We start from the raw sequence: 16,638 nt of genomic DNA on the forward strand, positions 1-16,638 counted from the left end.
CCGGCCATGCTGCTGTCCAGGCTCCACAGCCACCGCCCTGGCGCAGACTGCAGCAGCACCCCATCGCGACTCCTGCAGCCCCTCTGCAAGTGAGTGGTTCCAATTTGGTCTCCTTCCATCCATGCTTGGGTTGCTGACCATGTGTTTGCTGAAATGCCCATGTCATTCAGGCAAGTATAATTTTTTTTTGAAAGATCCTAAACCTTACGGTTCAGCGTATATTAATAAGAAGAAGAGAATTGATCCAGTTTATAGGTAAACCAGACCCAAAAACCAAACACCACAACTATAACACCTACAGTTACACCTACAACTAAAACCGATCGGATTGGGACATCGATGGTGTCACACACTGGTCAGTTGGATTGGGACATCAACACAACCACACCACAGCCTAGGTCGGATTGAGACATCAATCCAGGCCTCAACTCACTCTACCATGTCGGATTGGGTCGTCGACTAGAGCCTATGCACTGCTACACACCATGCTCAGTCGAATTGGGTCATCGACACGAGCCACCCCAACACAAGCAACTTTTTTTCTTTTTTTTTGAAAAGACAAAAGAAAGAAAAATGCTGCAGCCATTGCCATTGCCGAGCGCCTACCATCAAGGTTCGGTCTGCATCAGAGATACTCGTCATCGCCTTCAGGAAGGAAATGACGCCAGTGGCGCCATCGACGCCGTCCCAAGGAGGGATGGGTTTTCACCCATATCGTTCATGACGCAAGAGACGGCCGGCGCCACCAGCCCCACCACCATGGTGCTATTGGTGAGCCACTGCACGGTCACATCCAACAACGCCACCACGGCGATGCTCGAAAACGCCGAGCAAACCGTCGTCGGCCACACCACCATGGTGCCGCCGACACACCGCTACGCAAAACACAGGCACCGTCACGAGCTGAAGCCGAGCTGCAACACCATGCAGCCATCGTGAAGAGCTAGCCACAGACCCCGGCACCGCCGCCGGGCCGGCGACACTGCCTGACAGTGATAGGATGGCGCCGCCGTGAAGCTGGTCCGAGCCAGCCGCAGAACCGTCATTGCAGCCGGGCCGCGCCAGCCTCCGCACTATCGCAGCCGAGCCGCGCCGGCCTCCGTCGTTGCTGCTGGGCCGTGCCAGGACAGACACCAGGCATGCCGCGACGCTGCTCATGTCAGCTGTGGCTGCCTTCATCGCCGGCCATGCTGAGCAGGGGGCCCGCCGCGAACCCAGGTGCACCCACCGGCATGCCGAGCGGAGCAGCCACGCGCCAGCGGTGCTTGTGCCCGGAAAAGAGCAGATCTGCTGTGCACACATGGGGATCCGGCCTTACCCCACGCGGATCTGACCATCTCTGGCGAGGATCAAGACACCGACCATGTCTGCAGCAAGCAGAGAGTAGGGGAAGGAAGGATGGGAGGGGTTGGGAGAGGAGGGAAAGGAAGGGGCGAGCTGATGGCCTCGCCGCTGCCCTCCTCGCTGCTCGCCGGACTTCCGGCGGGCAACTCTGGCGGCGGCGTGGGCAGGGGGAGGGGCAGGCAGGGGCTGAGGCGAGGGACGGGGGCCGCCGCCCATGTCGCCCTGCAGGACAACGCGGGGGCAGAGCTGCGGAGGACCGGTAACACAAGAACAGTAATGTATAAAAAAATTACAAGCTTTGATAGCCACTTGATTTATTGGTGAGCCGCTAATGGTTCAATCCAGTGAGCAACGTAGGCTTCGCTTTTGCTTTCAATTAGCTAAAATGTGCTGCCTGCAGTCAAGCTTTTGTCTTCACTTCAGAAATCAAAGTCAGCCTTTTGTTTGTTGAAACTTCTGTTTGTACCTCAGTATTGAGATGAAGTGAGAATTTCCCCAACTAATATTCAGCAGGAGACACAAAGACATGGTGATATGATGATATAGCTTGAATGATGGGGCCTGTGAGTTGTTAACTCTCCCATCCAGTTGTATTGGGATAATGCAATTTTCCACTGGTGCATATTGTCACGTATCTACAGAGCAAGTTGGGAAAAATATATTTGGACTGAAATTGCAGGAAGTACCAACTTTCTCTCTCAGCTGTTACTCTTTACTCTTCCACATCCAATTAGATTGGCAGTAACCATTTGTCATTTCATTTGAGCATCTGATTAACTGCAGGGTAGATAGATTGATCAAGAAATAATCTGTTTTCCCATGTTGCCATTCCTTACTACATGGCAACCTCTTTCAATCTCCTAGGTTTCCATAAATAAGAATTTGCAATCCTCTTTTGCAAAGTTAAAATTATCCTTTGAATATTATTTACCTTTCTGATGCTTGCTTATGTTTTCGGCTTGTCTTTACACATGATTATTTGCAATCACTCTTGTGGAAATATTTGATCACCAACTATCCTTGTTCCTCTGCAGTTCACAAAATTGCAAGGCTCAATTTAGGCTGACAACCCCAAGGACCAAGGTACACGCTACAGGCTGGTAACATGGCATTCCAAATCAATGATGACGTATAAACATTTAGTTTTCTGCATCTTGTCCATATATTGTTTATGTTGGGAAAATAGAGATGGACCTTGCCCATATATTTAGTTTTCTGCACCTTGCCCATATACATATACAGTTTACTTGGACATGTGTGTTGTCACTGAAATAGAGATGGAGAGTCTACAGGGATGGAACAAGGCTGCATAGGGAAGTATCTTTGCTGACAAGATGATTGGGATTTTGATTAAAGACATCGAGCGTCGCTGTTTCTATGTGTATTTATGGGGGTCCTTTTTTTTGCTCTCCACAAAATTCCTGTGTTCATCACTTGAACAATTTCTAAAGTTGTTACCACCATGGTTTTGTATATTGTTAGCTGTAATCTAATGAGATTATTATTTTTTAGAAATAAATAAATACCCGTTTTGAGCTATATAATTTTAAATTTCAATGGTATTTTGCAAAACTACAAAAATAGGTTGTGCTTACTTTAATATAAACTACATACTTGATTATCCGTATTTTCATGTTTATTTTACCTATGTTGTTGTTTTCATGTTCATTTGGATGACTAGATGGATGCTCTTTCGCTCTATGCCTCTGGGTCAGATGATGAAAGTATCATCTATCTATACTTCTATAGGCGTGAAAGTGTCACCCGTAGAGTTAGCACAGGCAAACTAACTAGTAGAAGTAAAAGAATCAATCTTCCCAGACAAGTTAAATATAAATCTTCTCAATAATTCACCTTGCCTAGATCTTTGAGTTTAGACGGGGTCCCTCCCGAGCTTGAGGTTCTAGGTCTTCGCGGCTTCTCTGCGTTCAACCAGTCTGACCGGTTAGCGGGACCGGTCTGACCGGTCTACGAGGGGAAGCGCTAGTGACTTGATCGCTGCGATCTGCGTGTTCTAGCGCTCATGTGTTGACCAGGAACACGTCAATAGCTTCCCCGGCTCTACCTTCCCTGGCAGGCTGACATGTGGACCCTAAGCCTTATCCTCAGGTGCATCTTGCGTGCCGGACCCGTTTGCTCTGCCAGGTGAGCCTCCTTGTAAGTGACACATCTGGGTAGCAAAATTTTGCATGTGTTCACTTGCATTTCTCCCGTAATGCAGCTATGGGTGCCTGCAAATGAAAATTCACCAAAACTCGTGGAATTCGATTAGTCATATGCCCAATATCAAAGTTTGGTGATTATTCATCATGAAAAGCTGCAGGTGTTGACGGTTGATTTTAGCATTTAAGGACCATCAACACTCCCCAAGATATTGGTACCCAGGGTTTGAAGTCATACATGCCAACAAGGATTCAAATGGAAGCTCTTGCTCGTGAAAAGCTAAAAGTGAGAAAGCTGCTCTGCAACAACGTGTCATGGAATTAGAGGAGCAAATGGTTGAGGAGACGCTGGCACGAGAAAGTAAAAATCATGAATCCAACTCACAACATGGTTCTAATTCATGACACCAAGTGGTAAGGGTGTTTAATTTCACCAAGCAATCTGAATTTAGCATGTATTAGCAACCATTACTACAAGTTGACTGATGTGTTCTAACATGTTCCTCCATTTTGTTTAAATATGTCATTGTAGAGTCCGAGGCCTGAAGAAGTTGCGGATGAGTCACAGCATGACAATGCTCAAGATGAAGAAGGTAATTGCACACACAATGAAGATTATGACATATCTGATGGGGAGAACTTGCTTAACCAAAGGCATGCTGCAGCTCCATTTGTGCCTGCCATGACCAATACACCCACACCATTTGTGCCCATCGCTATGCACATGATGCCCTTGTAATTTTCTTATCCTCTAGCAAAAATTTTATTTGTGATTTGCTAGTTGATCATCCATCTTATACTCGTTTGAAATAATTGCATCGTCTGCTGCAGGTTGGAATGACTGTCATATTATATTGTATGCTCAGATCCCAAGCTATATCTAAGGGAGCAATCATTTCAACTAATCCAAACACCATAGTATGAGGCCAGCCTCTTGGAAAGCAATTTTGTGAAGTTATTGTGAATTTGGTGCTGAAAAGAGATGCAATGCTGCCCCGCCCTTATGATAATATGGAATCTATGGCTGCTGCATATATGATGTCAATCGCATGGCCATACAAGAGGCTAATAATCAATTTGGCTTAATTTTTCTTTGTTTCTTTGATCTGGGAGTAACCAGCATTTCCTAATTGATTCTACTTGCCACAGCTAAAGGTTTGTGATGATAGGACATCAAACCTTTCTCATGGTGCTGCAAGTACATTTTCATCAAACTGTGAGCTTCAAGTTGGCTTCCCATATGTCTTGAATGTTGATTATTTCTGTTGGCTGCTAAAACATGTGGATTATTTTTGTTGGCTGCTGCAAGCAATTTTTCAAAAATTTTCATTGACTACTAGAATATTGATGTACTCTATTGTTGGATCTAAATTATTTGTCCATGTCGACTCATTAATTAGTATTGGGCTGATTATTATTCCATATTGATCATTATTTTCAGGAACCACTCGACATTTCTAATTAACCATATTGATCTTTATTACTCCATGTTGACCTATTAATTAGCAATTGCGCCATATGATCTTTTGGAAGATGTGATTTCAGTGGATCTTTTGGGAGCTGTGATGACACCACTGAGGAAGCACAGTACATCAATCATTGCACTTGTCTCATGTGTGATTTTGGTGGAAGGTTAAACCTCTGAATTTGATGTCTTGTGTACAACAAAACTAATGGCTGTGTAGCTAGACTATAGATATATGAACGGTTAGCTGTTATATCTTGACTACTCTTGGCTTATATGGATGATGGGCTCCTATATTAAGAATATGTTAGTCTAATTATGTGGAGTAATATATAACTATATGTTGTATGGACCACTCATTGACTCGAATGTTTGTCTGGAATTACATTGGGACCTTGTTATGAATGAATGTTCTCAATGTACTAATTAAATTGCCATTAAATGAGCTTTTATTTTTTTACAATTGAAATTATCGCGTTAGGTGGTTGTTGGCGCCTACCAACGTCACCTAGCGATGACGCCCGCAGACGCCAATTTGGGACAGCAGTATTTCATGAACCACGAATAGATCCGCAAGCGCACAGAATACCGTTGTAGCATTTTACCCGAGAGTATACCGGAGTGTCATTTATATTTCCGCAGGGAAGGCGATGAGTGAGAGAATATATAGATCAGTTGGTGAACTCAATCTAGATGGGATATTCTCATGCATAAACAGGGGTAAGATAATAGCATGGTAGGTGGTAGTGTGACACACACACAAACTACTCTCTTGGATAAAAGAATCAAGGTTACTTTAGGCCGGGAGCAAGGTAAAAGTCAGAGCTCGAGTCAGCTGTGCTAGGCTAGCTATATCTACATTTTCTCATTAGTTAGCTCGTCAGAGATTAAAATACACAACAGGGAGATCGCTATCGAAGTAACGGGAGGAGCCCGTACACCCCGGCGACTTTATGTACCTCCTACCCCCCATACCGAATGTGGAGGATTACTAAAAGGCACGGACAGGGCTGTCACCACCTGTCGACTACCTCTACAAACCGTGGCTATAGTTGACTTCCAGCAACTCTTAGCTAATCTAGACACCATGTCCACACTAGTAAGGGATACTCTAGTGTCCCGAGCGGAGCCCCCACCCTCCGGGTGGACAGACATCACACTAGAGCAATCATAAGAATACTGGAGCAGTTGATAGAGTTCTAAGAACAAAAGACTAACCATCTCCAGCACAGGGCGATCATACAATGCAAGCATTGAATAATAATGCAACCATGACAAGAAGCATATACTCGATAACTCAGAATATACTTCAAGTAGATATCGGTAACCATAGTCTAATTCTATTACAAACGAACGAACATTACAAGAGAGAGCTAGAGATGAACCCATACCAGACTCTCGAGCAACTCCGGCGACTCGATGACCCCTAGACTTCTCCTAAACTCCACTAAGCCTAAAGACTATGCAAGGAATGCAAGAGATGAAGAGGTGTGTGGTGTGTTTGTCCTATTCTCTACCCCCCCTTCAATTTATAGCAGGGAGCCACCAGTCGCAGCATGCCAAACCGACGTTGTGAGCCAACATGGAAGCGCCACGTGCCTTGGTTGAGGCGGTGGGGCCCACGGGCCTGGCCGGCCGACCAAGTAGGTCGGTCGGCCTGCCCGGGTCACCAACCGCCCCCAACTTCTTGGAGTTGGCTTGTCTTGGTCTCCCCTTGTCCTAAAGTTGAGACACGGCCTGCCCCAGTTGGGTTTGCTTCAGTTCTTGGGCTTTACTTGGTCCATTTGAGCCTGAATCGGTACTCTGATATTTTCTGTGATTTTGTGTCGGGCCAAAGTGTGCTTGTAACCTGCATATTAGCTTGAAAACACAACTTGCATTTTCTAAAAGGTAAAGTGTGATTTAGGAACTTTATTGGATAAGGATGCGTATAAGAAATGCAAACTCTCATGATTTTCTGATCAAGTTGACGCCTGAAAATGGTCGTTAGTGAGCGTCAATAAGATCCCCCAAGCTATCCTTTGCTCGTCCCGAGCAAAGTAGGACAAATCAGGTTGTTGATCAGAAAATCACTTTGACTCGTACCTTACCTGTCATTTCATAGTCTGAAGCAAAGAGATTCATCTATAAGCTTAAATAAGTTGGTTAGCATACCTTTGCTCAATTACCTTACTCCCTCGTGAGGCTTTTTAGCTGTCTCCTTGTCTTGGGCTATTGAGAGTTAGAATGGTGCATAAAGTAGTACTTACTTGTTCATAGATCCTCAATCCATCTGGAGACACTTTTTTGAAAGATTTTTGAAAACATGGCAAAGCTCTAGGATAACTCTCTCGAGGCACTCATCTTGTATTTCCTTACCAGGGCAGTGTTTGCCTTTGATCTTCCCTACTACTACAAGCCTTTGTGGAGCTCAAGGTAGGATAAGAACAGGGCACACTTGTATTCTATTTATTGTAAAGTCAAAGAGAGGATCCATAGAGAAACAAGTCATTAAATCTGGATCAAAAGGTGCAAGTGTATGAATGGATGGATAGATGGATGAATAGTGCAAGTGTATGAATGGATGGATAGATGGATGAATATGGCTTACTCCTTGAGGTAATGGCTTTTCTCTCTCAAATCATCCCTGTCTCTCTCTCTCTCTTTTTGAGACATGGTTACCCCCTTTTTCTCTCCCTTTTTTTGGGTCATGCTTCTTTGGCATGCCATCTTTTCTCTTCTTTTTAGGGCAACCATAATCTGACTTTATTTTATTTCAGAAATGTTCTACGAGAGAGATCACCAAGACATGGAGCATTTATAGATGTGAAGTGGATGGTGATGCTAATTCCCAGTGTAGGAATATAACAAATGGATGGGACGTGCACGTGCTTATGATCGAGAAAGCATGAAGAGCATCTTACTAGGGTCACCCAATTTGACAAAACTCAATAGAATATTAAGCAGCATATTTATAAGGGTTTTTCATTGAATATGACATATGGCTCTGGTAGGACATTGCATATCGCTGGGAAACTTGCCTTTTAATTTTTTTTAAATTTTTTTTCGAAAACAACTCCAAACTTCAAGCATCACTTGAACAAGCTTGCATAACCTTATTTACCATATCTAAACTCACAACAACTTAGACTCGGATCAAGCATATGCAACCCATGGAACTTTCAGGTTTATTGGCAACATATTTGTATAACCAACGAATATAAACTCAAGAGAACTCTTATTTTCAAACTAGGCACAACAAACATGATAGAGCAAAGCAAAACTCATCCTTTCAACTTATCAAAATGGAGTTAAAACATTCTTACCGCGTATCATGGAAAAGGGAAATAAAGCAGTAAATTTTTATTTTGTTTTTGAAAGTTTTTATCAATTTTTATTGAAAGCAAATAAAGGGATACAGTTGACTTAGGGGAGGGAACCTCCCCCAAGCTAGCTCTTAGTTTAGGGTCAAAAAGGAGGACCTTTCTCCATACCTGATCAGGTTGAGGTCGTTTCGTCTGTACCTGGAGAAGTAGTAGCGGTCGATGATGTCTTGTTCTTCTTGCGCCACACCTTCTTGGTCTTCTTTGGTGGCATAGGCGGCGCAGGAACAGGATCCTCGGATGTTGGATAGACGATTTCCAGATCTTCCCATACTGTATTGGTGATGAAATCAGGGATCTTCTGATCATCTTTCACTGGCTCGGTTGGTGGGGTATGAATTTCCCAATCCTCCCAAGCTGGCTTGGAAGAGGGGTGACAGTCTTGATCATCCCAACCGGGCTCTGCCCATAGCCCTTGTTTCTTACTATCCTCATGAATCAGGAATACCTCTTTCTTGTTTTGGAATTTAAATTTCATGGTCGTTCCCATGATACGGAGGCTGATTCTTCCTCTCCCTGCATCAATTCTGGCATTTGCATCCTTGAGGAATGGTCGCCCAAGTATGAGCGGAATTCCAAGATCTCCTTCCATATCAAGGACTACGAAGTCCACCAATATGCAGGTATTCTTGACTTTTACCATTAACCTTTCCACAACTCCTTCTGGATATCTTGTCGTGGAATCCGCCAGCTGAACACACATAGTGGTAGGGGAAATTGATGGATAGCCTGGCTTATATAAAGTCACCTTGGGCATGATGTTAACGCTGGCTCCAAGGTCACAAAGGGCGTGATCAAATTCATAATCAAAGATTGAGCAACTGTTCATGGGGTTCCGGGATCTTCTCTTATTGTGGCTGCCAACTCGCCCCACACACCTCTTCTTGGGTGTGTGAGCTTCTCTGCATAGCTAAGGGATGTCCTGCTAAGGGGCTCTTTCCACATAGCATTGATGACATTCACGCTTTCTAGAGTTGATTCGGGTTGCCCCGGAATCTTCCCTAGTTCAGCAGCAGGTGTAGCAGCACCTAGTTGAGCCAATTGAGTTTCTAGCACCTTATTGAAACTTAGCTGGTTCTTCATAGCAGTGGAGAATCCATCCATCTTGGCATGGATGGTCTCCATAGATTTGTCTATAGCAGCCAACTTCTTCTCAAGGGACTCATTGATCTTCGCTTGGCTGTAGACAAGATCTCTCAAGGTAGGCTGGTTAGGAGCGAAAGAATTCGAATTCCCATTACCTCCTTGGTAATATTGGTTGATTCCACCCCTGACCTCCTTGTGGACAAAACCCATTGCCATTGAGGAATAGAGCTTCTTCTTGGGTTTCTGGGCAATTGTCACCCGAATGTCCAACATTCCCACAGACGTCGCATGTCATGCGAGTTTCCAAGGCTTGAAGTGTTTGCATCTGAGCCTTATCTTAGGAATAATCCTCAAATTTCTTTAGGAGGAGATCAATCTACATAGCGAGCATGTCGCCCTCCTTGACGGAGTGCATACCTCGCTGGCGTGGTTGGAGGCGATCATCACTCCAACCTTGGTTGGAAACCATCTTCTCGATCAATGATGTAGCTCTTTCAATGGTCAGTGAGAAGAAAGCTCCACCCGCAGCGGCATCCACATGATCACGGGATGACTCTGTCAACCCGTTGTAGAAGTTCTGTAGAATGAGCCAATTATCCATTCCATGGTGCGGACACGCCAGAATATACTCCTGAAGCCTCTCCCAAGCTTCCGGAATTGACTCATTTGATGCCTGCTGGAAGTTCGAAATCCGACTATGAAGAGCATTGGTTTTGCTCGTCGGGAAGAACTTCGAGAGGAATGCCTTGGCACATTTGTCCCAAGTATCCACAGCAGCCTTGTTAGCATAAAACCATTGCTTTGCTCTCCTCAAGAGAGAAAACGGAAACAGACGGAGTCGAATTGCATCATGCGATACACCCTTGATAACAAAAGTACTGCAGAGCTCCAGGAACTGCTGGAGATGAGCGATGGCATCCTCATTGGCCCTGCCACAAAATGGGCTGGCCTGCACCATCGTAATGAGACCCGTCTTGATCTCGAAATTTTCTCCTCCGGTGTTAACCTCGGGTCCGGTCGGGACCTGGCTAGCAAACGGAGCAGAGTAATCACGGAGTGTCTTCTGGGCCATAGCTCTAGGAGCTGACGACGATGCGATGACTGGATCAACTTCCGAGAGTGATCTCCGAGGTGATAAGAGACGAGCTCGCATCCTCCTCAAAAGTGACTCTGCGTCGGAATGAAAGTTTTGCGGCAAGTCGAAACTGGTCATACACTACCCTATTTTCATATCAACGAAGACAAGAAAACAAAGCCAAGTTAGCCTGTTTAGCAAGCGAATACCAATTTCGATTTTGTTCACAACTCTGTCTATATATTTCACTCTGTGCCTTCCCCGGCAACGGCGCCAAAAATGCTTGTTGGCGCCTACCAACGTCACCTAGCGATGACGCCCGCAGACGTCAATTTGGGACGGTAGTATTTCATGAACCACGAATAGATCCGAAAGTGCACGGAATACCGCTGTAGCATTTTACCCGGGAGTATACCGGGGTGTCATTTATATTTCCGCAGGGAAGACGATGAGTGAGAGAATATATAGAGCAGTTGGTGTAACTATATCTAGATTGGATATTCTCATGCATAAACATGGGTAAGATAATAACATGGTAGGAGGTAGTGTGACACACACACAAACTACTCTCTTGGATAAAAGAATAAAGGTTACTTTAGGCCGGGAGCAAGGTAAAAGTCAGAGCTCGAGTCAGCTGTGCTAGGCTAGCTATATCTACACTTTCTCATTAGTTAGCTCGTCAGAGATTAAACTACACAACAGGGAGATCGCTATCGAAGTAACGGGAGGAGCCCGTACACCCTGGCGACTTTATGTACCTCCTACCCCCCATACCGAATGTGGAGGATTACTAAAAGGCACGGATAGAGCTATCACCACTTGCTGGCTACCTCTACAAACCGTGGGTATAGTTGACATCCAGCAACTCTTAGCTAATCTAGACACCATGTCTACACTAGTAAGGGATACTCTAGTGTCCCGCGTGGAGCCCCCACCCTCCGGATGGACAGACATCATACTAGAGCAATCATATGAATACTAGAGCAGTTGATAGAGTTCTATGAACAAAAGTCTAACCATCTCCAGCACAGGGCGATCATGCAATGCAAGCATTGAATAATAACGCAACCATGACAAGAAGCATATACTCGATAACTCAGAATATACTTCAAGCAGATATCGGTAACCATAGTCTAATTCTATTACAAACGACCGAATATTATAAGAGAGAGCTAGAGATGAACCCATACCAGACTCTCGAGCAACTCCGGTGACTCGATGACTCCTAGATTTCTCCTAAACTCCACTAAGCCTAAAGACTATGCAAGGAATGTAAGAGAGGAAGAGGTGTCTGGTGTGTGTGTGTGTGTGTGTGTGTGTGTGTATGTGTGTGTGTGTGTGTGTGTGTGTGTGTATGTCCTATTCTCTACCCCCCCTTCTATTTATAGCAGGAAACCACCAGCCGCAGCACCCCAAACTGACATTGTGAGCCAACAGGGAAGCGCCATGTGCCTTGGTTGAGGCAGTGGGGCCCACGGGCCTGGCCGGCCGACTAGGTAGGTCGGTCGGCCTGCCCGGGCCAACAACCGCCCCCAACTTCCTGGAGTGGGCTTGTCTTGGTCTCCCCTTGTCCTAAAGTTGAGGCACGGCCTGCCCCAGCTGGGTTTGCTTCAGTTCTTGGGCTTCACTTGGTCCATTTGAGCCTGAATCGGTACTCTGATATTTTCTGTGATTTTGTGTCGGGCCAAAGTATGCTTGTAACCTTCATGTTAGCTTGAAAATATAACTTGCATATTCTAAAAGGTAAAGTGTGATTTGGGAACTTTATTGGATAAGGATGCGTGTAAGAAATGCAAACCCTCATGATTTTCTGATCAAGTTGACGCCTGGAAATGGTCGTCAGTGAGCGTCAACAATGGTCAGTCGGTAAAGAAACTTTTAACATCGAACTGTCCATTGGTATAACGTTTTATGCACAGTCCGTCGGCATAACCGCATAAGTAAAGTCCATCGGTATAAGTAGAAGTCCGTCAGTAAAACTTTTACCAACAGGACTATCACCAACGAGATCTGTCCGTTGGTATAAGTTTATACCGACAGACTCTTCATCATTATAGCGGCTTATACCGACGGTCTGCCCATTGCCGTTGTGAGGCTATGGTGTAGTGTCTTGTCCGGAGACCCCGGGTATGAATGCTTCTAAAGGAAACCTAGGTACTGAAGTAAGTAAAGTAGATCGAGTAAATTTGCAGGTACCAGGCATTGCTTCTAAGTGTTTCTCAACAGTTGGTTCATGCTAGAAACTTGAGTATAAGTAGATCGAGCTCAAACCATAGCAAGTTAGTCTCACAAGCACAAAGCCAATAACTTCAAGTAAAAGAAACTCAAGAGACAGAAATTTGTTTCCCGAAGTTTACTCCCAAGGAGCTATGTCTCCGTTGAAGAAGAGTTCAAGATATGGCGTTGAAGAACCCCTATGCTCCTCACCCAAGGACGAGACCAACGCTCAAACCCTAGGTCACTTACTATGAGTTCCTCCAAGAGGAATGGAGATTATAGACTTCTTGTGATGCTCACAATCACAGCTGAGCACTCACAAGCACGCCTAGCCGTCTAGGAGCTCAAAGCTCCAAGAGTAATAAACTTGGATCCACCGGCTTGACGAAGTCCTAGTGCTCAAGGATTGGAGTGTATGCTCACTAGCACGAATCTTACTCTTGCGACACTCTCACTTGAATCCCTCAAGCAAATCACTCAACTATGGAAGAGAGGGAGTGAGAGAGCTCTTTCTTAGATTAGGAGTGTTTTCAGCTCGAAATGGGCAAGAGAGAAGTGACTGAAGGGATATGGGGGGTATTTATACCCCCAGACACAGAAAATAGCCGTTGCCGAAAGGGTGCCCGGAGACTCCGGGTATATGTCCGGATACTCCGGACTTGGTGTCCGGACATTCCGGACAGTAACCCGTACTCTCCAAGTTTAGCAGAATTTCTATCAAAACATCAATTTGGAGTGGTTTCTGTGGCTCACAAGTATTTGTATAGGATCTCTTGAGCACTAGTTCCATGTCAACACCTGTAGACCAAAGTCTCTCTTGATAGTACAGCGTTCCTATACTCAAATTTAAAATAACATTCTATTCTTTGAGTAAATTCCAAACACCGCTTTTCATTTCATTTTAGGGGACGTGCTTCATCATAAGATTCACCTGTTCAACTTAAGCACCTGCACACATGCTAGATAATGAGATTAAATGTACATGTGTTTTTTCATCCAAACACCAAAACCCACTTAGGGGCCTAGATACCTTTGAATGATTAGCTTGCATACATTTTATTCTTTGCTAATCCTGAACTTGTGAATCATATCTTAGGGAACCCATAATTGTTAAGTTGTTGAAAAGTGAGACATAGTTTGGTAGAAGAATCCTTTCTTTGTCTGCTTGTATGTCTAGAATATTTTTTATCGAAAGGGAAACCTCCATAGCTTCACAACTCCACGTGCTTGTCCTACCAAAGCCATATGTCGATATTCTTGAAAGAAACTTTGTACATATGTGCCTTGCTGTTGCATTGAGCTTCATCAAATTTTGTGACCCTAGTGAGATGTCTTTCATACTTGCTTGATCAAGATCATGTACAGACCACCAGCTGAACTTCTACACCAGAAGTTAGCTATTCCATTCCGTCCATCCACAAAATAAAACTCCATGAAATGATCTCTCTCTCTAGTATCTCTCAAAAGAGGCATGGTCTATCAAGAGAGAGAGAGAAAGAGAGAGAGAGAGGGGGGGCCATGAAGGTCCAAGTGGACGAAAAAATTGGAGACATGAAGGTCCAAAGAAAATAATAATAATATGGTCATGTCCTCATGCCTTTTATATAAAGAAGAGAGAGATTCAAAAAAGGAGTCTTTCATTTTTTATCATCCACCTTCCATACATGCACAGTCTTGATCAGACTTGTATGACATGTCATCTCCATGGATCTAATGTTTGATTTGGCAATATACGTGACATAGGTGCATGCTTCAATTTCTCCTACCATGAGTGTTGACTCTCGATAATGACTGTTTTCAAGCATCAATTTGATCAGAAAAATCATGAGAGTTTCATTTCTTACAAGCATCTTTATTCAAAATAAAGGCCAAAACCCATTATACCCTTAGAAAATATGCAAGATTGGTATTTGAGCTAAAATACAGGTTGCAAGTAGCTTTTGATCCAAGGTAGAATTCATCAACCAATCAGAGCACGAGAATCAGGCTCACATGGATCAAAGGGCCCACTTTCGGACACAACCGACTTAGACAAGAGCTATGACACGTGGATTAGTTAAAAGGGCCCATAGGGCGGTCACCAGAAGGAAGTTGGGCGCGTTTGGCGCCAGTGGGCCGTCGGCCGACCGGCCCGGTCGGCCGACAAGCCCACTGCTCCACCGACCTTCCCCTTTGATGTGACAATTGATGATTGGCTCCCAAAGGCAGTTCTTGAAGGCATAGCTGCAGCAAGTGCCCGTGTAACCCATGGCTCCCTCCTACAAATATGAGAGGGGGGTGAGAATAGAGACACACCACAAGTTCACAAGCTCAATGTCTTCTTTTGTTTAGCACTATAGGTTAGTGGAGTTTAGGCTGAAAGTAGTAGTCGACGGGTCCCCAAAGTTGCTCAGGAGTTTTGGTATGAGTTCATCTCTAACTTTCCTTTGTAATTCTCGACAATTTGTATCAGACTTATCTTGTAGTTATTTATGTTTGTATGACTTATATCTTGCGGTGTCATACATATACTTCATGATTAGTTTGCATTATTGTTCTAAGCTTTACATGATTAGACAATTAGCTTTAGAACACGGGTACCCATTCTAGTATTCATATGTTTGCTCTAGTATGATGTCTATCCATCTGAAGGGTGGGGGCTCCACGCGGTATACTAGAGTACCGCTTGTTAATGCAGACATGGTGTTTCAGTTAATTAAGTGTTGCTGGATGTCGTTCTTTCCCACGGTTTCTAGAGGTAGCCAGCAGGTGGTGACAGCCCTATTTCGTGCCTTCGTAATCATGTGTAAAGTGTGAAATGAAATTTCAACTGTATAAATAACTGAAGAACAATAAACCCGAGCTGCTAAGCTCATCCTTTCTCCCTGCCTTTATCTTGTTTTGAGCTGAGTATGAACTTATGTGTCACACTACCTCTTTATACCATTTATTTTACCCCTGTTTATGCAATAGAATATCCAATCAAGATTAGTTCATTAACTAGCCTATAAACTTTAACCGCCGCCTTCTCTACGGAATTATAAATGATACCCTAGAATACTCCCATGTAAAATGCTACAACAGTATTCCGTGCACTTACAGATTCATTTGTGGTTATGAAATACGGCACAACCCTTGACACTTGCGAGCGTTGCCGCCTGGGGGCACCCAACCTAGCGGTGACGCTGGTAGGTGTTAACAAGCATTTTTGGCGCCGTTGCCGGGGAAGGCATAGGTTAATAAAATAAGAAAAATTATGAACAAAATCAAAATTGGTATTTGGTTGCTAAATAGGCTAACAAGGCTTTGTTTTCTTGTTAATGTTAAAACAAGGTAGTGTATGACCGGTTTCAACTCTGCCGCAAAATTCCACTCCAAATCCAGAGTCACTTTTGAGAAAAGTTTGACCTCATGTCATACGTCCTCAGATTTCACTCTCGGCAACCGAACCAGTCACCCCGCATCATCTGCTTTTCACACCCTCGCCTAGAAAATGCTTCGCGATTACTCTGCTCTGTCTGCTACCCAGGTCCCTATTGGGCCTAAGGTTAACATTGGAGGGGAGAATTTTGAGATCAAGACGGGTCTCATTTTGATGGTGCAGGTCAGCCCTTTCTGTGGCAAGGCCAACGAGGATGCTAGTGCTCATCTTCAGCAATTCCTGAAGCTCTGCAGCACTTTTGTTATCAAGGGAGTTTCTCAAGACATGATCTCTGACTGTTTCCGTTCTCTCCGGGGGAGAACGAAGCAGTGGTTTTATGCTAACAAGAGTTTAGTGGACACCTGGAACAATTGTGCCAAGACATTCCTCACGAAGTTCTTCCCAATGGGCAAAACCAATGCCCTTCGTGGAAGGATTTCGAGCTTCCAGCAGGCATCTAATGAGTCTATTCTCGAAGCTTGGGAGAGGCTTAAGGAGTATATCCTTGTGTGTCCTCACCATGGGAT

At 44.4% G+C, this 16,638-nt stretch overlaps 1 non-coding gene across 1 annotated transcript; it reads right to left on the minus strand.

Annotated features, from left to right (window-relative positions):
- Positions 1–16,531: 16,531 nt before the first annotated feature.
- Positions 16,532–16,638, minus strand: LOC120646596. Its single transcript, XR_005664498.1, has one exon. It is a non-coding gene; the product is annotated as a small nucleolar RNA R71 (small nucleolar RNA).

This window comes from Panicum virgatum, chromosome 8K, assembly GCF_016808335.1.
Source record: "Panicum virgatum strain AP13 chromosome 8K, P.virgatum_v5, whole genome shotgun sequence".
Lineage (NCBI taxonomy): Eukaryota > Viridiplantae > Streptophyta > Magnoliopsida > Poales > Poaceae > Panicum > Panicum virgatum.